Here is a 22,808-nt window from a genome sequence, read left to right as displayed (position 1 = left end):
AGTTCTGTTGAAACCAAAAGACCACAGAGAAATCTGTAGCAGGAATCTTAGAAAGGTCTTATGTAGCTAGAGTTTTCCTGCCTTGCCCACAGTCAGGACAAATCTTTGTCACCCGCCAGTCCCACAGCCGCTCAGACCCAACCAAGTAAACACAGAGACTTATATTGCTTACAAACTGTATGGCTGTGGCAGGCTTCTTGCTAACTGTTCTTATAGCTTAAATTAATCCATTTCTATAAATCTATACCTTGCCACGTGGCTGGTGGCTTACCGGCGTCTTCACAGGCTGCTGGTCATGGCGGCAGCTGGCAGTGTCTCTCTGCCTCAGCCTTCCGCTTCCCAGAATTCTCCTCTCTCCTTGTCCTACTTACTTCCTGCCTGGCCACTGGCCAATCAGTGTTTTATTTATTGACCAATCAGAGCAATTTGCCATACAGAACATCCCACAGCAGTCTTATTAATAAAATCAAACCTGAAGCTAGGTATTGGGGTGAATGCTGGAAGATCAGAGAAGCAGAACAAGCCACAGCCACCTCACCTTGCCAATTCCTCAGCTGATCCTGTTTCCTCAGACTGGAAGCCTCTCAGCTGAACTGTGCTTCTCAAAAGCCTGAAAGCTTAACCAGCCTAGTTCCTGGTCCTCACGCCTTAAATACCTTTCTGCTTTCTGCCATCACTTTCTGGGATTAAAGGGCTCACTTCCTGGGATTAAAGGCATGTGTCACCATGCCTGGCTGTTTCCAGTGTGGCCTTTGACTCAGAGATCCAGGTGATCTCTGCCTCTGGAATGCTAGGATTAAAGGTGTGAGTGCCACCATTTTCTAGCCTCTGTATCTAGTGGCTGTTCTCTTCTCTGACCCCAGATAAGTTTATTAGGGTGCACAATATTTTGGGGAACACAATACCACCACAGATAAAATTAGTAGAATTGTCACAATCACGGGCTAGGAATGCACCAGTCCTTGAACTCTCCTTTCCTTCATTTTGGAGTTGAAACAAGAGACTTAACACTAAGTATTTAGAAGAGAAGAGCGTTATACAAACACAGTGCCCACATCGGGCTGACTTCTGTGGCATTTCCAGCCATAGTATGTTTCCTATGGGTAAGAGAATTCCAGCCCCTCTTTGTGGCAACGGGTAGTTGAGGTCACTAGCTGTGTTTGGTAGATGACACAGGGATGTGAACCTTGTTAGGTTAGAGAGAAGCTGCTGAGATGCTAGGATTGGACCTAGTCATTCAGGAACGAGCCTGTAAGGACCTAACCTTCCGTCTATTCTTTCTTCACTGCTCAGGACCCCTCAAAAGAGTGTTTTAAAATAATTCTCTTTAGGAAATCTTTTACAATTTTCTGTAAGTGTGTGTAGGATTTCCCAGTCTCTTTTTGCTGTCTCTGCTGTGTTCTTGTTCCTGGTTTACTGAAACTGTACAGAATTATCTCATCCACTATGTTAGGAAGTGTTCAGCGGGAACAGTTTTGTCCCGAGATCTCGGCATATAGTAGGTAGGATGTGAGTAGTAAGCATTCAACATGCTTTTGTGAACAAGACCTATTCAATCCATGAAGAACTAACAACACAACCTTCGGTCTTACATTTTAATCCAAGCACATAGAAACTGAAAAAAAAATGTATTCATACTTGAAAAGAGGCATAAAGTAAGAAGCAAATTCAAGCTAAGAAAAACACAGCCTATTCCATTATAAGACTATGACTTATCGCCTCACATTGTAAACTCTGAGAAAGGAAGATGAAAAAGACCAACAAGCTGAAAGATAAGTGAGCTAAGGCATGAATAGATAACTCCAATAAAAGGATGCTTAAATAGAGGCTGGAGATTGTGTCTTAGTGGTAGAGGGCTTGCCTCATGCTGGCATGAGTTTGGTCTCCCACACCACACACACACACACACACACACACACACTTTCACATGAAAAAACATTTGACTTTGACAATTTTTTAATTTTATTTTATTATTATTTGTTTTGTTTTTTGAGGCGGAGTTTCCCTGTGTAGTCCTGGCTGTCCTGGAGCTTACTCTGTAGATGAGGCTGGCATGGAACTCACAGATATTCACCTGCCTCTGCCTCACAAGTGCTGGGGTTAAAGGCATGCGCCGTCACTGCCTGGCTGCCAGTGATTTTTTTTTTTTTTTTTTTGGATGCAAGTTGAAACTACTCTGAGATGTTGTCAGTCTCCCTTTTCCTATTGGCACACATCCCAAAACTCAGTAATACCCTCTGACAGCGTAACTGGGAAACAGGCCCCTTCAAGCGTTCCTGCGGGAATGAAAATGTGCAAGTCCTAGAGAGGACCGTACAGTGATGTCCATCCTTTAGCTAATCTACAAAGAGGATTTTCCCTATAGGGGTCCTCACACATTTACAGGATGGCACACAGGTGATGTGATGTACTCCTATAAGAGCATGGCAGAAGAGACCACTAGTTCCCCTGACACAGGATAGGTCAGTCACAGCTGTGCTGAAGAAGGCCAATGCCTGCTCTTTTGTGCCCTGGGAAGGTGTCTAGAACAAAGAGCTCTGAGGAAAAAGAAGCTTCAGAATAACAAATGAGTATTCCGTGTATTACATCACAGAGGGCAGTGTAGACTATGCCCTTGTTCAAGTTCATAACTTGTTTGTTAATAACCTTTAGTGTCCCACCCTCAAGGTGGTGGGACTTGGGAGAATGGAGCCGATACATGAGGTAGACTGAAGTCTCATGCAATAGCCAACTTTTTTTCTGAGCAAACAGACAATTTATACTCTGAGGATTAAGAAGTCACTCGAATAAAGCATTCAATCACAAGGGCAAGCTGCACTTGGCAGAAACATGTTTTTCCATGGAGGCATATAAACAACTCACCATAGTCAGTTGTAATAAATAATCTGAAGGAAACTCGCCCCTGTCTGCTACACCTGGGAGGGGCATGAAAAGCACATTCCAACAACATTCTGTGTTTTGAAAAAGCTGAGGTCACAAGACTCTTGTTTTCTTGGAGTTTTCTCACAAGCACTAAGAATTCTCCTTATCACGACTACATTCTTGGACCGTGTTCTGACAATAACTGATTGCTGTAGGATGTCTTTCTGCATACCATGAATATGTGCTGCTCTCATTGGTTGACAAATAAATCTGCTTTGGCCTGTGACAAGGCAGGATAGAGCCAGGCAGGAAATCCAAGCAGAAATGCAGGACAAGAAAGGTAGAGTCTGGGAGATACCAGCCAGTCACCTAAGGAACAACATGCCAGAGGACCAGTAATGCCACAGCCGTATGGCAATACATAGACTAATAGAAATGGGTTCATTTAAGATGTAAGAGCTACCTAGTGATAAGCCTGAACCATCAGCCAAACATTTATAATTAATATAAGCCCCTGTGATTATTTGGGAACGGGCAGATGGGAAAGATTCATCCATTTACAACTGACTGAGGTGATAATCCACTGTAGGGAAAGCAAGGGATGCTGGAGAAGGGGTGAGTGGAAGCAAAACAAATCACATCCCACTGTTACCTTAAAAACCCATAGAGGAGAAGTCTCAGCCAGAGCGATTATGTGAGAGAAAGACCTAACAGCTTCCACATTGTAAAGGATCAAAGCAAATGACCCTTTGCAGATGTCATGATCACAGAAATAATAAAACCCAAGACTTGATTAAAAAATCATTAGAACAAAAAAAGTTACAAAATACAAGATGAGTATACGAAAGCCAGTGGGGTTTTTATACATCAATAATGAACTAGCTATAAAAGAAATCAAGAAAGCAATTCCATTCACCATAGCTACAATGAGATGAAATACCTGGGATAACTGGAACAAGGTTGTAAATGTGTTCTAGTATGAAAACTGCAAAGCATTAATGAAATATATTGAACAAGATGCAGAAATAATTAAGATATCACATTACAATTAGAATTAATATTGTTAAATGTCCATCTCCCCATAGCAGTCAACAGATTCAGTACAGTTCTCATATAAATATGCCAGTAACATTCCTCAAGAGGCAGAAAAAGAGAAAAAATTTCTCTTAAAATTCATATGGAACCACAATTGCCCCTAAATTACAACAACAAAAAATTCAGAGCAGAAAGAACAAAACCTAGGCATCACAACACCTGACTTTAAAATACACAACGAAGCTCTAGTAGCTAAAATAACATGGCACTGGCATTAAACCAAACAGAATAGAGAGTAAACCTACGTGTCTACAGACAGCTGGAGTAAGGAAAATCTCTTCAACAAACAGTATTGGGAAAACTGGGTGTCCATAGGTCGAGGAGATAGACCAGACAGCTCCCTCTCATCAAACAAAAAAGAATCAACCCCAAAGCAAACACTGCAATGTAAGACTCCAAACTATGACTATCCTAAAAGAGCACAGGAGTAATGCTTCTTCTGAGAAAGATCAGGAAGCCCAAACATAAATGATCAAAGATGAATCCAGAATAGAATTTTAAAAAGAAGAAGAATGGAGGAGGAGGAGGGGAAGAGGGAGGAGAGGGAGGAGGAGGAGGAGGAGGAGGAGAAGAAGAAGAGCCAAATGGTGGTGATACAGGCCTTTAATCCCAGCACTTGGAAGGCAGGCAGATCTCTGTGAGTTCCAGTACAGCCAAGACTGTTTCACAGAGAAACGCTGTCTCAAAAAATAGATAGATAGATAGATAGATAGATAGATAGATAGATAGATAGATAGATAGATAGATAGATAGATAGATACACATATATATGATTTCCCAAACCCAGTCAACAAAAGCAAAACTGAAAAACTAAAGAGCTCAGAGCTGGAGAGATGGCTCAGCGTTATATGATGCGCTGAGGTAGGCCCTGACAATCTGGGTTTGATCCTGGAACCAATAAGGAAAGAGAGAACCAAGACCTGCCAGTTGTCTGCTGATTCCCATATATGTGCCACTGTAGCACATGCCCACAACCATACACACACACACACGCACGCACGCACGCATGCACATACACACAAATCAATAAATAATTAATAAAAGTGTCAGAAAATTTTAATGCATTTCTATATATCAAAGGCCAAAACAGAGTTAAGAAATAGTTTGTAGACTAGAAGGTGTTTGCAAACTATTCATCTCACAAGGAATGAATATTCACAATGTACAAGACTTCAAGCAACTCCACTGATAAACATGAAAGGCCCAGATAATCTGAATGAAACGGGCAAATAATCTGAAGATTAGTCTTAAAAGATTTATAGATGACAATAAATATATGAACAAATGCTCAGCAGCCTTAACCATCAGGGAAATAAAAATCAAAGCCACTGTGAAGTATCTCCCTCCCCAGTTAGAATGCCTATAGTCAAAAGGACAAAGACTAGGAGGCTAGGGAGATGACTCAGTGGCTAAGAGCACTTGATGCTCTTGCAGAGGACCTGGGTTCAGTCCTCAGCACCCAGGTCATTCACAACGGTCTGTAACTCCAGTTCCAGAGGATCTGAAGCCCTCTTATGGTTCCCACAGGCACTGTATACACATGCTACAGACATACATGTAGGCAAACTACCCAGACACATTTTTTTTTTTTAAAAGACAAAGAGTAACAAATGCAGGCCAAGATGTAAAGAAGGGAGAACTCTCACAGGATGCTGGTGGGAACAAAAATTAGTGCAAGAAAGTGGTATGAAGGTCCATCAGGAAACGAAACTAAAACTTCTATATAATCCAGCAGGCCTGACTTGGAATCAATGGGAGGGGTGACTGGCAGGTACTGGATGGAGAAAATGAAGCGTGTGTTTACAATGGGATGCTGTTCGTACCCACAGAAAGGAACGAGCCCGGTCCTCCTGTTGCTGGTTGCTGTTTGGATGAACCCAGAGGACACAGTGCTAAGAAAAGGAAGTCGGGCACAGAAAGGGAGATACTGAATGTTCTGATTCATGTGGAATCTAAAAACATAGACCTCGTTAAACGTAGAGGGTGGGACAAGAGTTGCCAGAGCCCTGGAAGAGCAGGGGAGAGTAGAGAGGGAAAAATTAATAAACACTGGGTTGTAGTTGGGTAGGATGAATAACTTACTATTATGTACTACACAGATCATGGGTGACAATTAAATGGACACTTCAAAAGTAGTTAGTGGCCCAGCTGCCCCTGGGGTCTGTGTTGAAGTCTGTGACCCAGCTTGCCACTAGGGCCCACACAGAGCCCCGGGATCTGGGCTGGAGCTTGTGGCCTGGTTGGAGTCTGAGGGCCATGCCACAGCAAGGGTCATACAGATCTGGGTGGCCTGGCCATGGTGTCATCCAGGCTCAGGCTGCTTCTGAGGGACATGTCTGGGTCTGTGGCCCTCTAGTGGCCAAGGTCTGGATTGATGTATGTGGCTCCTGTTGCCACCGAGGACCACGGGGTGCATGCAGATCTGAGTGTCCTGTGATGGTATTCAATGCCATGGTGATGTCTGGGCCAGAGCTGCAGCTGAGGGCAAGGTCAGGGTCCGGGGCCTTACTGCAGCTGGGTCTATGCTGATGTCTGAGGATCCTATTACCATCAAAGGCCGTGCAGACACCTGAGATGGGGAGGGGGGCGATGTTGGTGTCTGAGGGCCATACTACCACTGGGGCTGCTGCCTATCTAGTGGCCTGCACTGCCACCTGGGGCAGTGGTGACATCCAGACCCAGCTGCTGCAGAGGACCATGGGTCCATGGTCCTACCGAGGCTGGGGTTGATGCTGAAGTCCACGTCCTGAGTTGCCACTAAAGGTCACATAGAAGCCTAGGGTTGGGGCTGCAACCCGAGACCTGACATGTAGCCACCAGAACCATCCAGATCTGAGTGGCCAGTGCTTCCACCCAGAGCCAGGATGTCGTCAGGGCCCAAGCTGCTACCAAGGGCCATGTCTGGGTCTGTGGTCCAGCTGCAGTCTGTGTTGATGTCTGTGGCCCGTGTCACCTCAGGGGACCTTAGGAACGATTTGAGATGACATCAGAGATTCAGGCTGAGCCAGCCTGCCCTTTGCTGGCCCTGGGAAAGCTGGCCTTGCCTCTCACTGGACACTACAGCAAGAGAGCTGGCCCCAATCCTCACAAGAGACCTGGCCCCTGCACTCAGGAGAGCTGGCCCCACCCCTCACCACAGGCAAGGATGAACCAATCCTGAGGGCATGCACTGACCAGCTCAGCTACCACTCAGGCCCACAGCTGGGCCGTGGATTGGCTCACCCTAACACCTACCCCATCTAGGACCTGCTGGAGTTCTTGAAGGGACTCATCCTGTGGAACAATACCTGTAGGATCTCCAAGACTCTGGGCACAATAGGATATCCCAGAGGAGTTCCAGTGAAGAACCGGAGATGATGGTGTACCAGAAACCAGAGGCCTTGAACCAGACCAGTGTCTCATCGCAATGGACATTTGCTAGTAAAGCTGATGGAAAAAAAGGGTACACTGTGTGACACCCCACAGCTCCCGACGCCACCAGGATGAATGAAGAGGTGTTGGAGAGGCGGGAAAGATGGAGAAGTGAAGAGGTTTTTTTCATTTTGTTTTATTCTTGTTTTTGACTGTTCACTTGCTTACTTTGTTTTGTTTTCTTTTGTGGGGCAGTGCTGCAGGGGTGAGGGGAGGATATGGGGGGACTGGAAGGTGAGCGGAGTGGGGTGCAAGATGTGGTGAAACTCACAAAGAATCAATAAAGAAGTTAAATTAAAAAAAAAAAAAACCAAACGGGGCAGTGGCGGTGCACGCCTTTAATCTCAGTGCTCGGGAGACAGAGCCAGGTGGATCTCTGTGAGTTCGAGGCCAGCCTGGTCTACAGAGGGAGATCCAGGACAGGCACCAAAACTACACGGAAGAACTCTGCCTGGGAAAACCAAACAAACCAAAAAAACTCTCAAAAACCCATTTGAAAAACAGCAACAACAAAAAGCTAGTGGATAAAATTGTTGATCTTCCCACCGCATGCAATGATAAGTGCTAGACACGAGAGAGATACTGACTGCCTGGAACTGATCCTCACACCCCGTATATAGTTATTAATGTATCATACTGAATCCCAGACATGGGTGCAATTGTATATCAACTGAGAATGAAAACAAGTGGGTTGAAAATAATTAAAATCTGTGAACTATTACTTATTTAAAGTTACATTAAAATTACAGTCTTGTTTCTTATATGTAGCTACTAAAGCTAGATTACAAGTTTGGGGTATCATTGTTTCTCCTTTACTGCATCTGTGAATTTAGGTAAATTTATTTATTATTTATTTACTTAAATATTTGGAAATGGGTTCCTTTAGTGACGGCCAGACCAGGCTGTGCACGGGGATTACAAGTTAGAGCCAGTACATATGATTTAAGCATGATTCTTAATTTCTTTATGCAAGGAATTCAGTGAGTGTACGAAGGGAGCTAGCCTAAGCAAGATCCAGTCTATATTACCGTAAGCTGCTGGTAATGCTGTCTTTAATAACAACTTAAAGAGCTACTGGCAACACTCCAGTTATAAAACTTGCCAAATCTTTTTGATATTCGTAAACTCTTTTGGTTTTGAAGGTAATAAAAGAAATTCCAAGAGAAATAAAGTTAATAATCCCAGATAGCCAGGCTGAGCACTGGCTCAGGCCCTGCAGAAAAAGCTAGATGCAAGGTCACACAGAGTGTAATCATTAAGCTGTGAGGTGGTGGGAGTGTGCAAACTCTTCAAAGATGCAGAAGAGAGCTGTAAACACAGCCCCTGATGATTGGGTGGATGCAATCGTTCCACATGTTTTCTAGATGCCCGCAAAATGGGAGCCGCCATCAGACTGGCAGTTCTGAGGAGAAACTCTAAATAAACAAGGGTGATATGTCTCACCATTGTGCTTTGATTTACACCTACCTCGTGACCATTTTTTAAAAAGGAAAAATCATCGCTGCAGCAATCCTGCAATTAGCAGGGCGCTCCATGAAAATGTGCCAGCTCCCTTTTGGAAGGGCTTGCATTGCCATTTTCTGAGGGAAATGAATTCGTGGGTGACACTTTGATATCTGGATTATCAGTAAAAAGAAAAAAAAACCCCAAAAAAAAAAACAAAAGCAAAAACCAATTCAAAACAGCACAAAGAAACCAGCTTAAGTGTTTTTCTTCTAATCAAAAGGAACCATGAAGAAATTGTGCCCCCTGCTGATTTAATTTAATATTAAATTAAATTGTTAACGTCATCAACAAGCCAGAGCTGGAGGAAAGCACAGTGTCCCTCAAGGTCACAATTGAAATTCGCCCTCAGCAGTTGGGCAGCCTATGCCAGCGACTGGAAACCTTCCACATAATTTAAAAAAAAAAAAAAAAAAAAAAAAAAGAAATAAAAAGGCGGCAAGCCTCATGCTGTGGGCTTCCTGGGATATTCGTCCTAAGGACTTTGCTGAGTTGTACATACCTTTGGTGACAGCTGAACACAGGTCCCTGGGATTACTGACTGCCATCTTGACAAGAGCCAAGGGACATCAGAACCCTGTCCTGAATAACAGAAATAAAAACGCCCCTAAAGCTGGAAGAGCAAAGACAGGCAGCCTGGAAGCCATTTAACTGGGAGCCAATGAACCTTCCACACCTCCCCACAGCTCCAGGCTGGGGCAGTATTGAAAACCACGGATGCGCTGATGGCATCCCTTCCTTTTTGTCCTGTGGCCCTAACTCCTGTCTTGATGTCTCTTTACATCTTCTATTGTCTCTCAACCTTGGCTTTTTTATTTGTTAATTTTAAAAAAAGGATTTCTTTATTTTTTTATGTTCATCTGTGCGTGCCTAGTGTACTAAATGTACCATCTCCTGGCGGGTGGCAGAGGGGGTCAAAACAGGCTAGTTTAATCCCCTGGAACTGAAGTTACAAGTGGTTGTGAGCAGCTGGATGTGGGTTCATGGGATCTTCTTTAAGAACAGAAAATGCTCTTAACTTACTAAGGGCCGTTTCTCCAAACCTCAACTGGGCTTTTAACCTACGTTTCTAGTTTGTAACTCGTGGCCAACACGCTGCCACGCAATCCTGTTGGCCGAGTTAACTGGCAAGAATGTGTGCACTGCGGGTCTTCCCTTCTGCGGAGGGAATGCTTGTACACAGAAAGGTGCAGAGTGACCTTGGAGGAAGTAACAGAGAGAGAGTGGTTCAAGGAGCAGGGCTTTCTATCGCGCTTCTGGCCGAGGACACACTAGCGGCACAGCAGCTTCCCCTCGGGGAAGAGAATGGTCTCCTCGGGTACGCAGCACATGCAAATATTTTGTTCTAGTTTCACCGAACAGGTTAACAGGTTTAAATACTGCCTTGCCTCCTCTGCTCTAACGGTGTTTTCATGCTTCCAGGGCCGCTCGATTGTGATTACAGCCGCCAGGTTCTCCCAAAAAAAGGTGCGGCACTCTTGACTTGAATCTTACTTAAATATAAATTTCAGGGAAAAACAAAACAAACAAACAAAAAAACCCAAAAGCAAAACCAACTACCTTGGTCTTGATATTTGTTGGTTTTCTGAAATCCGCTTTTAATTGAACCTCCATATTCTATGTGGCAGACTCTTGATTTACTATGTGTTTGACCTGTTTGGTTTCGAGAGCGTTCTAAAGGTACCACGGTTGCTGAGCCAGGGCTAGGATGCACCGCGGGGCTCAGCAGCCACTCATCTCCGGCTCTCGTCTCCCTCTAGCGGTTGCCAAGGATATCTCACTGAGCCTTCCCGCGGGCACCAGCAGGGCTCCTGGACCCGCGTTTTATTTACCACACCCCCTTGGACATTTTCCCCGGCAGGGATAGGAAGGAGTATTGAAAATAAGACTTGCTAAAAACGAATGTCTCTTCTCTGCAGAAGAAAGTGGCGCTGTCCACAAAGCCCGGATGTGGTTTCTATTACATCAGTTAAAAAATGCAGTGGAGAGGGGCTGAAGAGATGGCTGAGCAGTTATAAGAGCATGCCCCACCCCCACCCCCGGGAAGACCCGAGTTCGGTTTCCAGCACCCATGTCCAGGGTCTCACGTCTAACTGAAACTCCAGTTCCGGGTGATCTGACTCCCCCCAGCAGGCGGGGCCTGCAGTCACGTGCATGTACCCACACCTCCACACGCATAAATACAAATAAATACTTCTCCGGTAGACTGAGCCATCTCACCACTGAAAACTGCTAAACACTGATATTTCATACTGAGGGGAAACCAGAGCCCTTCCTCCAGCTGACTCCGGATGATTTGTCGAGAATTTATTCAGGGGCAGTCCTAAGGTAGGAGGCCAAAGTTGAAGGCTAGCCGGCTCAACTTTAATTTGAGACAGGCAGGAGAGAACGCCCGGTGTTAGAGCAATCTCCTGGCATGCATAAAGCACTGGGTTTGATCTCCAGTACTGGAGGGAAAAAAGAGGGATCAATGCAGCTATCAAGCTCGAGAAGGGTGGAGATGCTTATCTGTCATCGGTAAGGTGTCTGTCAGTCAATAGGTAATGTTGAAATGAATTGACATTGCAATGCACTAGCGGTTGGAATTCCACGGTCACCAAGACAAAGTCTGTATCTACCCACGGTGCTGGGCAAGGAGATGGTGGCTGAGGGGTGTGGCCTTGGCCTGCACTGTGGAATTGGACCTTGTAATTGCACACCGGTTCTCAGTCATTTGATGACTAGGACCAGAGAATCAGAGCCAGCCCCAGAGACGTGATACTTTTATAATATGCTGCTTTCCGTGTTTAATAACAAGGGTACTGTCTAGACTAATGGGATAAACCAGAACAAGGTGCTTAGAGCCCAGAGGTGACCAGATTCTATCTGAGTTCCTTGAAAGATGGCATCTGCCACATGTGTCCCAAGCCTGCTTATTGGATGTATGGGCGGGCAGATGGATGAACTGCATCCTGTCACCGCCATTTCCACATCAAAGGGTACACATCAAACGGAGTGCATCCATTAGCTTTCAAAAGATCAAAGCAAGCAGAGAATTCAGTAGCCCTCTCCATAAGACTCTAGTGGAAAGCACCTCCACCATGAGCGATGGCTGGGAACAAGGCTCGCCATTGCTCCCCACCATCTCCTCTAGGTCATTCCCCAAATACAAAATCTAACTGAAAGCAATTGTCTTACTTTGTGGCTTCAAGTCATGTTCCCTAGAAGTTATCCCTTTTAAACATATCTTCTGTCTCCAAGCCTTTACACATACATACACACACACACACACACACACACACACACACACACACACAGAGAGAGAGAGAGAGAGAGAGAGAGAGAGAGAGAGAGAGAGAGAGAGAGAGATTGATAGAGAGATATAGATTTAGATGGTAGGATTGCACAGGGCATTGGACACAATACTTTTAGAATAAGTCATAAGGAGGAATAATAACTACTGGGCACCTAATATGCACTAGGCACTATCTTATGTAATGTGAAGTTCTTACTGCCATCCACATTTTTATAGATGTGGCAAATGGCAGATTATAGGTGTGAAGCAACCACCAAGGTCATATAGAGAGCCAAGATGCAAACTCACACCTGCTTTATTCCTCTCTGCCCAATCCAACACCGGTACTTCGAGTCCTTGAGCATGTCATTTGTAGATTATGAAGAATCACTTCATTAGTGACTATGCTACAGATTAAAGGGTAGAGTAAAAAGGGCACTCAGAGAACATGTTCCTCCTTCTCCCCGCTGCAGTTCTGAGTGTTATGGCTTGCTCTGTTTGCTTCTTGTGCCCCGGAACCACTTTAGGTAGCAGAGGAGAAGGCTGTGGTTTGGTACCCTTCCCAGCTTCCAAACCTCATGCTTTCAGGCCTCACCCTCTGAAGTGTGGTAGTATGGGGAGGGACCCTGTAATCCACATCTTTAGCCAGCAGAGCAGATTTGAAACTCGGAAGATTTAATGTCACCTGACGTTCTAAATTCTATATATCAAATCAATTAAAAGAAGTTTCTAGAAAGGATACTTGTCATTACTTCTTCTGGTTGTTTTAGGAAAGGAAAAGCATTTCCATGTCGATGAATCAAAATTCCGATGGTGTTCCCTAAGCTGGCAGGTGTAGGTCATAAGGCTGCCTCCCACAGAGCTAACTAAGATCCTGAAACACAATGGTTCTTCTTTGAATTCAATTATGAAAACATTGCGTGGCAAGAACCTGCACAATTTCCAAGGAACATTTAATCTTGTTATTTTGGAACTAAGATATATTAATGATTGTCTAAGATAGGCTTTCAACACATTTTTTTTTTTTTAAAGGGCTGGATGTGCTTTACACCAGACTGGAAGCTGTGGGTAAGACCTGCCTGGCTTCATTAGCCTTCGTGTGCAGTTCACTCTTTCAAATCTTGTGCAAAGGGAGTCAAGGTAAATGGAAACCAGCAAGTAAAAATAAAAGAGAATGCAGATGTGCCACGCCATGAAAAGGCTCACTGTGTACACGGCTGTTTCAAGGACTTGCAGGTAAGACAGACGTCGGCGGCAACGCTGCTCTTAGAATCTCACCTGTTACAGGAAGCCCAAAGCCTTGAAACGAGCTGGGAAGGCTCTGCCACACCTTCACCTGGAAGTAACTGCTGTACCCCATCTTGCTGAACCAAACAGTCACCTGAGCAGACTTAACATTAGGACTAGGAAATGAATATAATCCTTTGTGTAAATGTCTTTTCTAAAACTCATTTTCTTTTTCCTATTTATTTCACTTCTGGGACTCTTCATTCTTTTCTTGTCTGTTTACGACATCCATTTCTCCCTTAGATAATTACTATTTCCTCCTTTAGTCCCACCCACAGCACATATATCACATTATCCTTATCTTATCTCCATGTGAGAAACTCATCAAATACGCCCCCGCACTTCCCTTTGAAGACGGTATCATCGGGTTTGTAATTTACCCCCTGGTCATCGAACAAGTTACTTATAAAATGTTACCAGTTCTTTTCGCTTCTTTCCTTACAAATCCTCCATCTCTATTGCTGACACATGGCCCGCTTAAATATCTGCAGGTGAATCTTTGCTGCTTGGGCAGGAGAGAGGTTGACATCTGACTCACAGGCATTTCTCCTTCAGGAAGCTGAGCATTGTGTAACGTGCCTGATTCATACCTGCTGCAACTGACATGTGTAATAACAGTGCAGCAACAAAGAGTGTGATGACGAAAGTCTAGACGCAACAGCTGCTTCTGGAGCTGTACACACCGACAGAGAAATGATGACCCTGGTTAATCAACTCGCTCTCATAACCATTCCACTCATACCGAGAGAGAGAGGAGTTTTCCTAACATGCCCATGGCAGAGAGAACATTATGTAACTGATGCCTTTGTTCACCGTGTGTGCTCTTTGCTCCTATCCTTCCCTTATAAGGTGCCCTGTGGTTGTGCTTTGTAACTAATGTCCAACAGAGACTTGTGAGCATCTCCCACCCACTAGGAACTATGCTAAAAGTCAGTGAGCATCTCCTACACACTGGATGCTGTGCTAAAAGTCAGAAATACAAAATCACCAGATACATACAGATGTGCCTGTCTTCTGGCATAGTCTTCTGTAGTGGGTAGCCCTTCCAGCTTTGACCTGGAAGTTCCAACCCCCATTGAGGCTTCAGTAATGGTCACGCCTACAAGACGGGGCTGAGAGAGGATGCTGAAGACCTGAGATCCGGATGCTCGGGCTCTCTTGGTCCCTGGACTCTGGACGCTGGAGGTAGACCAAGCAGAGTTCTCCAGAGAACATCGCCGGACTGTGCCACACCTTTCCCAGGCCCTGTTACCTATCCCTTCACTTGTAAGTTACCCCACAAAATAAACCTCCCTTTTAACTACGTGGAGTGGCCATAATAATTTCACCAATAGTCTTCTATTTATTTCATTGGATTAAAATATTTCAATGTTTTTGATGACTCAAAATGTAGGAGTATGAACTGATGAGGTGGTGAGATGGGACAGTGGGTAAAGGCACTTGTCACCAATCCTGATGACCTCAGTTCAATCCCTAGAACTCTCACCATGGGAGGCAAGAACCAACTCCTGCAAGTTGTCCTCTCATCTCCCACAGACGCTCTGGCAGACAACTGTGCAATGCGCACAAGCACCAGACAGATAAATACATAAATAAATGTAATAGAAACAATGAAATATAGGCGCATAGGGCTAAAAGTGTGGGCTGTGGGACTGAGCCTTAAGCTTGTCACTGTCACCGGTGTGACCATGAACTTGCGGGTACGACTGAGACTTTTGCATTTCTAAACAGAGTTCACATCACATCCATACCTAGTTTCCAGCTTTGAGGATTAAGTAACACCCACGTGAGTTCTTCTCCTTGAAGCTTGCTTGAATTAGCAAGGGCTTAAGAAGTAGAAACTCTTATTAATTAAAACATGACTCTGATGTGTGCACACAGGCTCCATCGGTTCTCTGCCAAGTGGGGGAGAGCCCTCACTGGGCCATGAGCTGGGCTGGGCTTAGGAAAAGCTTTGGTGAGTGTTGAAAATGATGTGTGGCTCAATTTACAGTACACTGTTGGCTGAATAGTGAGTCAGGGAATGCCAGCATTAAGGCTCCTCTTGGCAAATGGAATGAAGAGAATAATCTGTCGCTGTGACCTAAATTTTCCTGTCTTTAGAATAAGAAGGGATTGTAAAACGATGGTCAAATACCATTTAAAAGGGCCAGGATCCGCTGTGCATTACATATTCACAATGGACATTGACTTGTTCAAATCGGAGAATGCTAGCAGAAGGGAAGCCAATTTTAACTTTCTGTCATTTCGCAAAACCATTTCTCTATAGAATTCTTTTTTGATAGGGTCAGGTGGCCAATTGCCAAATAGCTGAGAACTTGCCTTACGGTTGTCCAGCAGTAAACGGCTCCACACTGGAGTACCAGGCAAAGTTTCTCTGTCCTTGGCTCTTGAGCATAGTGTAATTGTGAATGCATGTTACTTTTTCTTCTTGTTGTGACCTGACAAGAAGCAACTTAAGAAGGCTTTGTTTAGCTTGTGGTTGATGGGAGGTATGGCAAGAGGACCAGGTCATGTCTGTGACAGCAGGAGGCTGCTTGTTCACATCCACTAGATAAAGAAGCAACCTAATGAGGAAAATCATGGCCTTCTCCATTTTCTTGTTATTCCATCTGGGCCTCCAGGCCACAGGATTGTGCTGCCATGTTCATTGTTAGGCTTCTTCCCTTAATCTTCCTTGGAATAATCCTTATAGACACTGTGGTGGTTGAAAGAAAACGGCCCCCAAAGGGGGTAGCAGTATTAGGGGGTGTGGTCTTGTTAGAGGAAGTGTGTCACTGGGGGGGGGGGGGGGTTTGAGGTCTCTTTGTCTCAAGGTTCCCTCATTGTGATAGTTGACTTCCTGCTGCCTTCTGGTCAAGATGCAGCCAGCACCACATCTGCCTGCACGCCGCCATGCTTCCAGTCATGATGATAATGGACTGGACCTCTGAACTGTAAGCCAACACCTCAATTAAATGTTTTCTTTGTAAGAGTTACCAGTGGTCATGGTGTCTCTTCACAGCAATAAAAAAAGTCTAACAGACAGATACAGCCAAAGGCACTTCAGTATTATCCCCAGTGTTTTCTGTTAATTAAAATCAATAAAGTTGATGATGAAGATAAACTGTCACCTTGGACAAGTCCACATAGAAAATAAAATGATAGTACATCCTTTGTAGAAAGCTACACAGAAAAGATCCATCACAAAATGTAAGGAGGGACAAAAATTGGTGATGAAAGTTAATATTGCTCCAAGGTGTGTGCCTCGCGACACAGTAAATTCAGTGAATGAGCCGTAAGAGTCAAGTGTTTTGATTATCAAATGTCTGAGGAGGTTGAGGCTGTTCAGGTCACAGCCATTGACTGACATGTAAAGGATGTGCAAGGACAGAGCAGGAGTAAGATCAAGGAAGATAAAGAAATGAAGGAAAGCGTATGCACAGACACTGAGGCTACCAACACAACAGGCAACACTGTGGAGAAAGGCGGTTGATGAGCGAACCGGGACTTCTATTTTCACACACTACTCCGAGGGCTAACTAACCACCCAGTTGGCAACCTTGTTCTCTTGACCTTAGGAACGAGATCACAGCTTAAGAAATAAAGTGAGGAAATGTTATTGGATTATTGTGAAACTTTTTAGAAGAGTCACATCTTGATGTGGGGAGTGAAGGAGAACCTGACTGAGTGAGGTCCTGAGTAAATGTGAATCCTTGAGATGAGCCCAGCATGGCAAGGACCAAGGACCCATGGGAACGCTAAGGCCTTTCCCCTATGTGGGCCAGACTTGAAGCTGGCAAAGCCTCCTTTCTCTGGTCCAAGTACGAGTGTTTACGATTGATCATCATGAACAAAAAAAAAAAATAGCAACTGTGTCTTCCTCCTCCAGGATGGCTACAGCCTGAAGCTCTTCATCTACAGAGAGCTCCCATGGAGAGAAGCCGCCCCTTGCTCTGTGCTGTACATAACAAACAAGCTAAGGGTATGGGGTGGTGGGGGCGAGCGGGTGCTCCACCAGCGTGTCCTTAATCCACCTGACCCCGTCTTTTTTGTACATGTGTCTGTGTGTCTGTCCTTCCTTCATCTCCTCACTGGTCCAGTTAAGTTTCCAGAGTCAAGCTGCATAGGCCAGAGTATCTTACCCAGTTTCTACCATCTATGTTCAACTGGGCATAATAAAAGTTTTACAGTGCTTGGAGTGTTAATTAATAAATGAATAAATTATTATCCTGAAAGCCTAACAAGTCAAAGTAGAGCCCAACTCATACAGTCAAAGCAGAGTAAAAATAACTGGATGAATGAATCCTAATTGGAACCATGGACCCACCAAAAACAAACAAACAAACAAAACCAGCAATGGAAGACACACAGACAAGAAGGACTGAAGGCAGCACCAGCAGCCACCACTGACATAGAGCTGCAGGGGCTGGAGACAGCAGGGAGTCAGGGGGATTGATGGAGAGATGTTTTTCCATGAGGCTGGGAAGAAAGAGAAAGTGGGAGTCAGTGATAGCAAAGGATTCTGGTAAGTCAAGAAGGATGCCAGGCATCCTTAGTAAACAGCCCTCCAGTGAGTGTGCTCTGGAGAGTGCCCTGAACTCCTGGTGTGAACTCCCCATGTCCCCAAATGGGAAGTGCTGCTGCTGCAGATAGTGAGCACACACTTTGAGAGCTGAAACTTCAGATAAGCTCAGTCACAGGAGGACAGAGACCTGAGGAATTCTTTTGTTTTGACCACAGACTACTTATTTTTAAACTTCTAATTATGGAAAAATTAAGTATGGGTAAAAGTGGAGAGAGCAGAGTAATGAGCACCAATGTACCTATTGCCAAGCCTGAACTATTATTGACTCTGTTAGTTGTATTTTGTTTGTACTTCTTCCCACTGCGCGCGCGTGTGCGCGCGCGCGCACGCGCACGCACACACACACACACACACACACACACACACTGGGTTACTATGGTGCTGCTACCAGACATCATTTCATTTCACTCAGAAATAGCTCTGTGTGTCTCTCTGGAAAACAAGGGATCCATCTAAAAATTCCAGCTACAATATCATCTCAAGACGAGAGCTTGAAAGAGACATCCTTTATTAATATCACAAAAGAACAATGTTTAAATACCCCCCATGTCTCATTCAAGTTCATCTTGTCATTTCTATAGTGTGTGTATTTATACAGGAATCCACAAAAGTCTACAGGATGCAGTTGGTTGATCTATCTTTATGATATATTTTAACACCAATTACCTAAGGTAGACTCATACAGAAGTCTATGGTTGTCTTTGGAGTTAATCAGCAATATTTTCTTTAAATATATATATATATATATATATGATATATACATATAACTTTTATAACAATTTTTATAACAACAATTAGCATTAGTAAAAGCAGAAGTATTACTTAAATCCCTTCTGAATTCGACTTTTCTCTAGAAACATTTCTATGTGTAGCAGTCATGTGAATAAGTGACTCATTGACATTTTAATGGTTTGATACTTAAATACTTTTAAGGCTAGTACTTATGCCAATAAACACATTATAATGCTGCATAGGCCAGCTCTCTAGGAGGGGAGGAAGAGAGTCTTCTGGGTGGATAGAACTCTGTTTACAGGCAGCACAAGCTATAATCAGGCTTAGAGAAGACAGAAAAGAGAACGGGAAAGCAACCAAGCATTTAAAAACCACAGTGAAGGAGCTGGTGTTAAGGTCCTGGAGAAGTCCCACAAAAGACCACCATTCATGTATGCAATCAGCAAGAACATTCTTTATTCCAGCATTACTGAGACTGGCTGCAGACTCTACAGCTAGCCATATTGAGACCTAACTATCTAAGCTTTCTTATAGGACCCCACAGAGATATTGTCATCCCCTAAACAGCAGGAAGTAATTCTAAGAAAGTGATGCCCCTCTCCCAAAGGTTTCATTTTTCTCAGGGTTATGGATGAAGGGTTAGAGGGTTGGGGGTAGAACAATAAAATTTGGACTCAGTATTCTTCTTTAGAAAAGAAAAAGGGGAAATAATAGCTATAGGATATTAAGATAGATTGTATTTACTAGTAAACTAATTCAGTAAAATATCAGCCTTAGATAATTTGCACTGATATGGATTCTTATATATTGATACAAATGTAAACTATTCTTATGTTCCTATTTAAGATAATTTATATATTTATACAAATACAAAACTATATTTGTTGTATTGTACACATATTCCTACTCTTGTTTGAAATATTTTGTACATTGATACAAATGTAATATATTTATCATACTATGTGTATGTTCTACCTCTGTTTAGTATTGGTGAAATTATTAAGGCCACTCGATGTAGTTAAAAGGGCCCCCCGTCCCAGAGCCCACTTATAAAATAAAAACACAGACTCTTATATTATTTAAACTGTTTGGCCTAATGGCTCAGGCTCCTTGCTATCTAGTTCTTACATCTTAAATTAACTCATTTCTATTAATCTATACTTTGCCATATGGCTCATGGCTTACTGGTACCGTACATCTTCCTTGTCCTGGCAGCTGTTGGCAGTGTCTCTCTGCCTCAGCCTTTCACTTCCCAGAATTCTCTTCTCTGCTTGGCCCACCTATACTTCCTGCCTGGATACTGGCCAATCAGCATTTTATTTATACAGAGTGATATCCACAGCAATACATATTAAGGATATTGTTGTCATATTGCATATTGCACTATGCATTTCTACCTCGAAGATATTTTATGTATTGTCACAATTTTGAGGTCATTGTCCTCATATGGTACATCTGCTTACAGATTGTTTACTTTGTTAATGTGTAGCCTTAGAGCTTAAGTTATTTAGGTAGATAAGACTTACAGAACTATAATCACCCATGCTTTTCATTTCCATAGCTAGGTTAGTTAGGTTGTCCAGATTTACAGAAACATGTGTCAGATGGATAGGTAATCTTCAAATACTTTATAGACCTAGAGAATATGGCATTTGAATGTTTTGATAACTTAGAATTCTGTTGACATGAGACACGATTGCTCCTGGCAGCACCGATCTGATCCCAAGAAAATGTTGGGCTTCTAAGACATTTCTGTTTGGAAGTTTGTCTTCTTCTTGGCACAAAGTGGCCTGCTGGGCAAAGCACAGCCCTTTCCTCAACTGCTAACAGTATGAATGCTGTCCTTTCAAAACAGACAAGACACAATGAAAAGCGACTACTGAACCTTGCCAAGACAGGGTAAAATGGTTTTTCAAAATTCCTGCTTCTGAAAATGGTCTGTCAGATATTCTAGGCCTGTAGCCAAATTAAATGCCCCAATGATGCTGAGAAACTTTAGGTGACTGTCCAGGCTGTCAGCCATGTCTGTCTACTCTCACAAGAATTTCAGAAATTGCTTGCTTGCATTTTCTGTGTTTTCTCAGGTATTATTATATTCCTTCTCAGATCTTTGATGGTGTTGAAGACTAGATAGTTACAGTTACAATCTTCTCATATCTTAGCTAGAACATATTAGTACTAGAGTAAGAATCTTCAAGATAGGACAGCTATTGGAGTAATCTTGGTAATTTGCCATTTACCCATGTTCTGGACATTTAGCATGTCTTTCTTGTTTGATGTTATTCTTGTTGGTTGTAGTTCTATTTTTGTTTATGTTATTACCCTTTGTTTTTCCTGGAGAGTACTTGATAACCATTCTTATTGTATATAGTTTGTATTAAGATTAGAACCAGGACTTGTCCTGGAGGAGGTGGGAATGGAGGGTGGGCTGGGGGTAAGGGGAGGGCGTGGGAGGGGGGAGAATAGGGGAACCCATGGCTGATATGTAGAACTGAATGATATTGTAAAATAAAAAATATATATCAAAAAAAAGATTAGAACCTTCTTATTTAGACAAAAAGGGGGAAATGTAGTGGTATTTGCTCTGCCCATCACCTTGGGCTATGGGGGCTGAAGGAGGTGGTGCTTCCTGGCATTGTACGTGACCTCTTATAATGGACAGGAGAAGGGTCACATGCCCCTTCTTCTTGCTCCTGCCTGAGAGGTGGATTCCCTCCCAGTCAAATCAGAGTGTATTTCTTCAATTTATTAAGATAAATACAGGTGCCACAGGCTATCAACCCTTGTCCTAGAAAGCAGCCAGGCAGCCAGTCCTGATTAGCCAACCCAGCCCTTAGTGCTTTAACTCACTAAAGTTTCAAAGAAGCAGTTAGCCCTACAGCTGCAAGAAGCAGACACATAGTCCATCCTGTGAAGGATGGCTCATTTAGGCCCCAAGAAAGAGCTTGTGAACCCTGTTTATCTTTTAAGAGCCCCAAGGAGCAGGCAAGCAGTCTGTTTTGACAGAATGTCCTACTGATAGCCCAGAAACTAGATGGGCAGATATACTCACTCACTGTTACCCAGGAATGTAGCTTGAAATAGCAACCTGAGCAGGCTGGCCTTCTGGGGCCCTGCAGAGAGAGACACATGCACAGCTCCCAGACAAAGCAGACCCCTTCCCAGACCCACCAGCATGGCTTGGCCCCAGTGAAACCCTTAGAGGCTGACAGGTTCCCCTCCTTCACTACCAAGTTACACTGCATTGAGCCCACAAATTCAGCCTAAGACAGCTTTGTGGCTGCTAAGGAAATAATCCACAGACCCCATGGGACCTAAGCAACTAAAAATCCACAGGCATTACTGATACAAGTTAGGCCTGGGAAAGTTGCATGGGTTTCATTTCATCAAGCAAATAGTATTGTAACTAAGTAGTCTTATCACTAAAGAGGGGGATGGAGTCCAAAATCTTTCAGTGAGAATCAGAACACTAACCTAAGAAACTTCAATGACAACAACAAAAAAAAAAAAGGAGGCCATCTCAAGATTATCTAGGCTGGGTAGTGGGGGTGCCCTCCTTTAATCCAGGAGTCAGAGGCAGGTGGATGTCTGAGTTTGAACCTGATCTACAAAGCTAGTTCCCGGACAGCCAGGGATACATAGAGGAACCCTGTCTCGAAAAATCAAAAGGAAAAAAGAAAAGAAAATTCAGTTTCCATAGAAACATGTGTTAAAACATGTAATACTTAAACAGGAAAACTCAAGAAAAATAAAAGATGAAATGAAGCTACCAGAGATAAAATAGAATTTAACAGGAGCTACAAATATTATATAGGAAAGTACGTGATATGTAAGAATTTTGAAAAACTGAATAATGTAGCTAAAGGACTAAATGTAGAAGTGTTAAGTTCATGTTTTGTAAAGAGATTATTGATTTTGAAACATGATAAAAATCTCTATTCCTAGGAATTCCTCGGGCTGGCTTCTCTTAATTACTCCAATTTTAAAAGTCCTAAATTAAACTGCAGTGGAGAAACACCCGAACTTAGAAATCTAAATATGTATACTCGAGGGAATTTGAGGCCAGTATAAAAACCG

Source organism: Peromyscus maniculatus, chromosome 7 (assembly GCF_049852395.1).
Source record: "Peromyscus maniculatus bairdii isolate BWxNUB_F1_BW_parent chromosome 7, HU_Pman_BW_mat_3.1, whole genome shotgun sequence".
In the NCBI taxonomy this organism is placed as follows: domain Eukaryota; kingdom Metazoa; phylum Chordata; class Mammalia; order Rodentia; family Cricetidae; genus Peromyscus; species Peromyscus maniculatus.
This window is presented reverse-complemented; position numbering follows the sequence as displayed.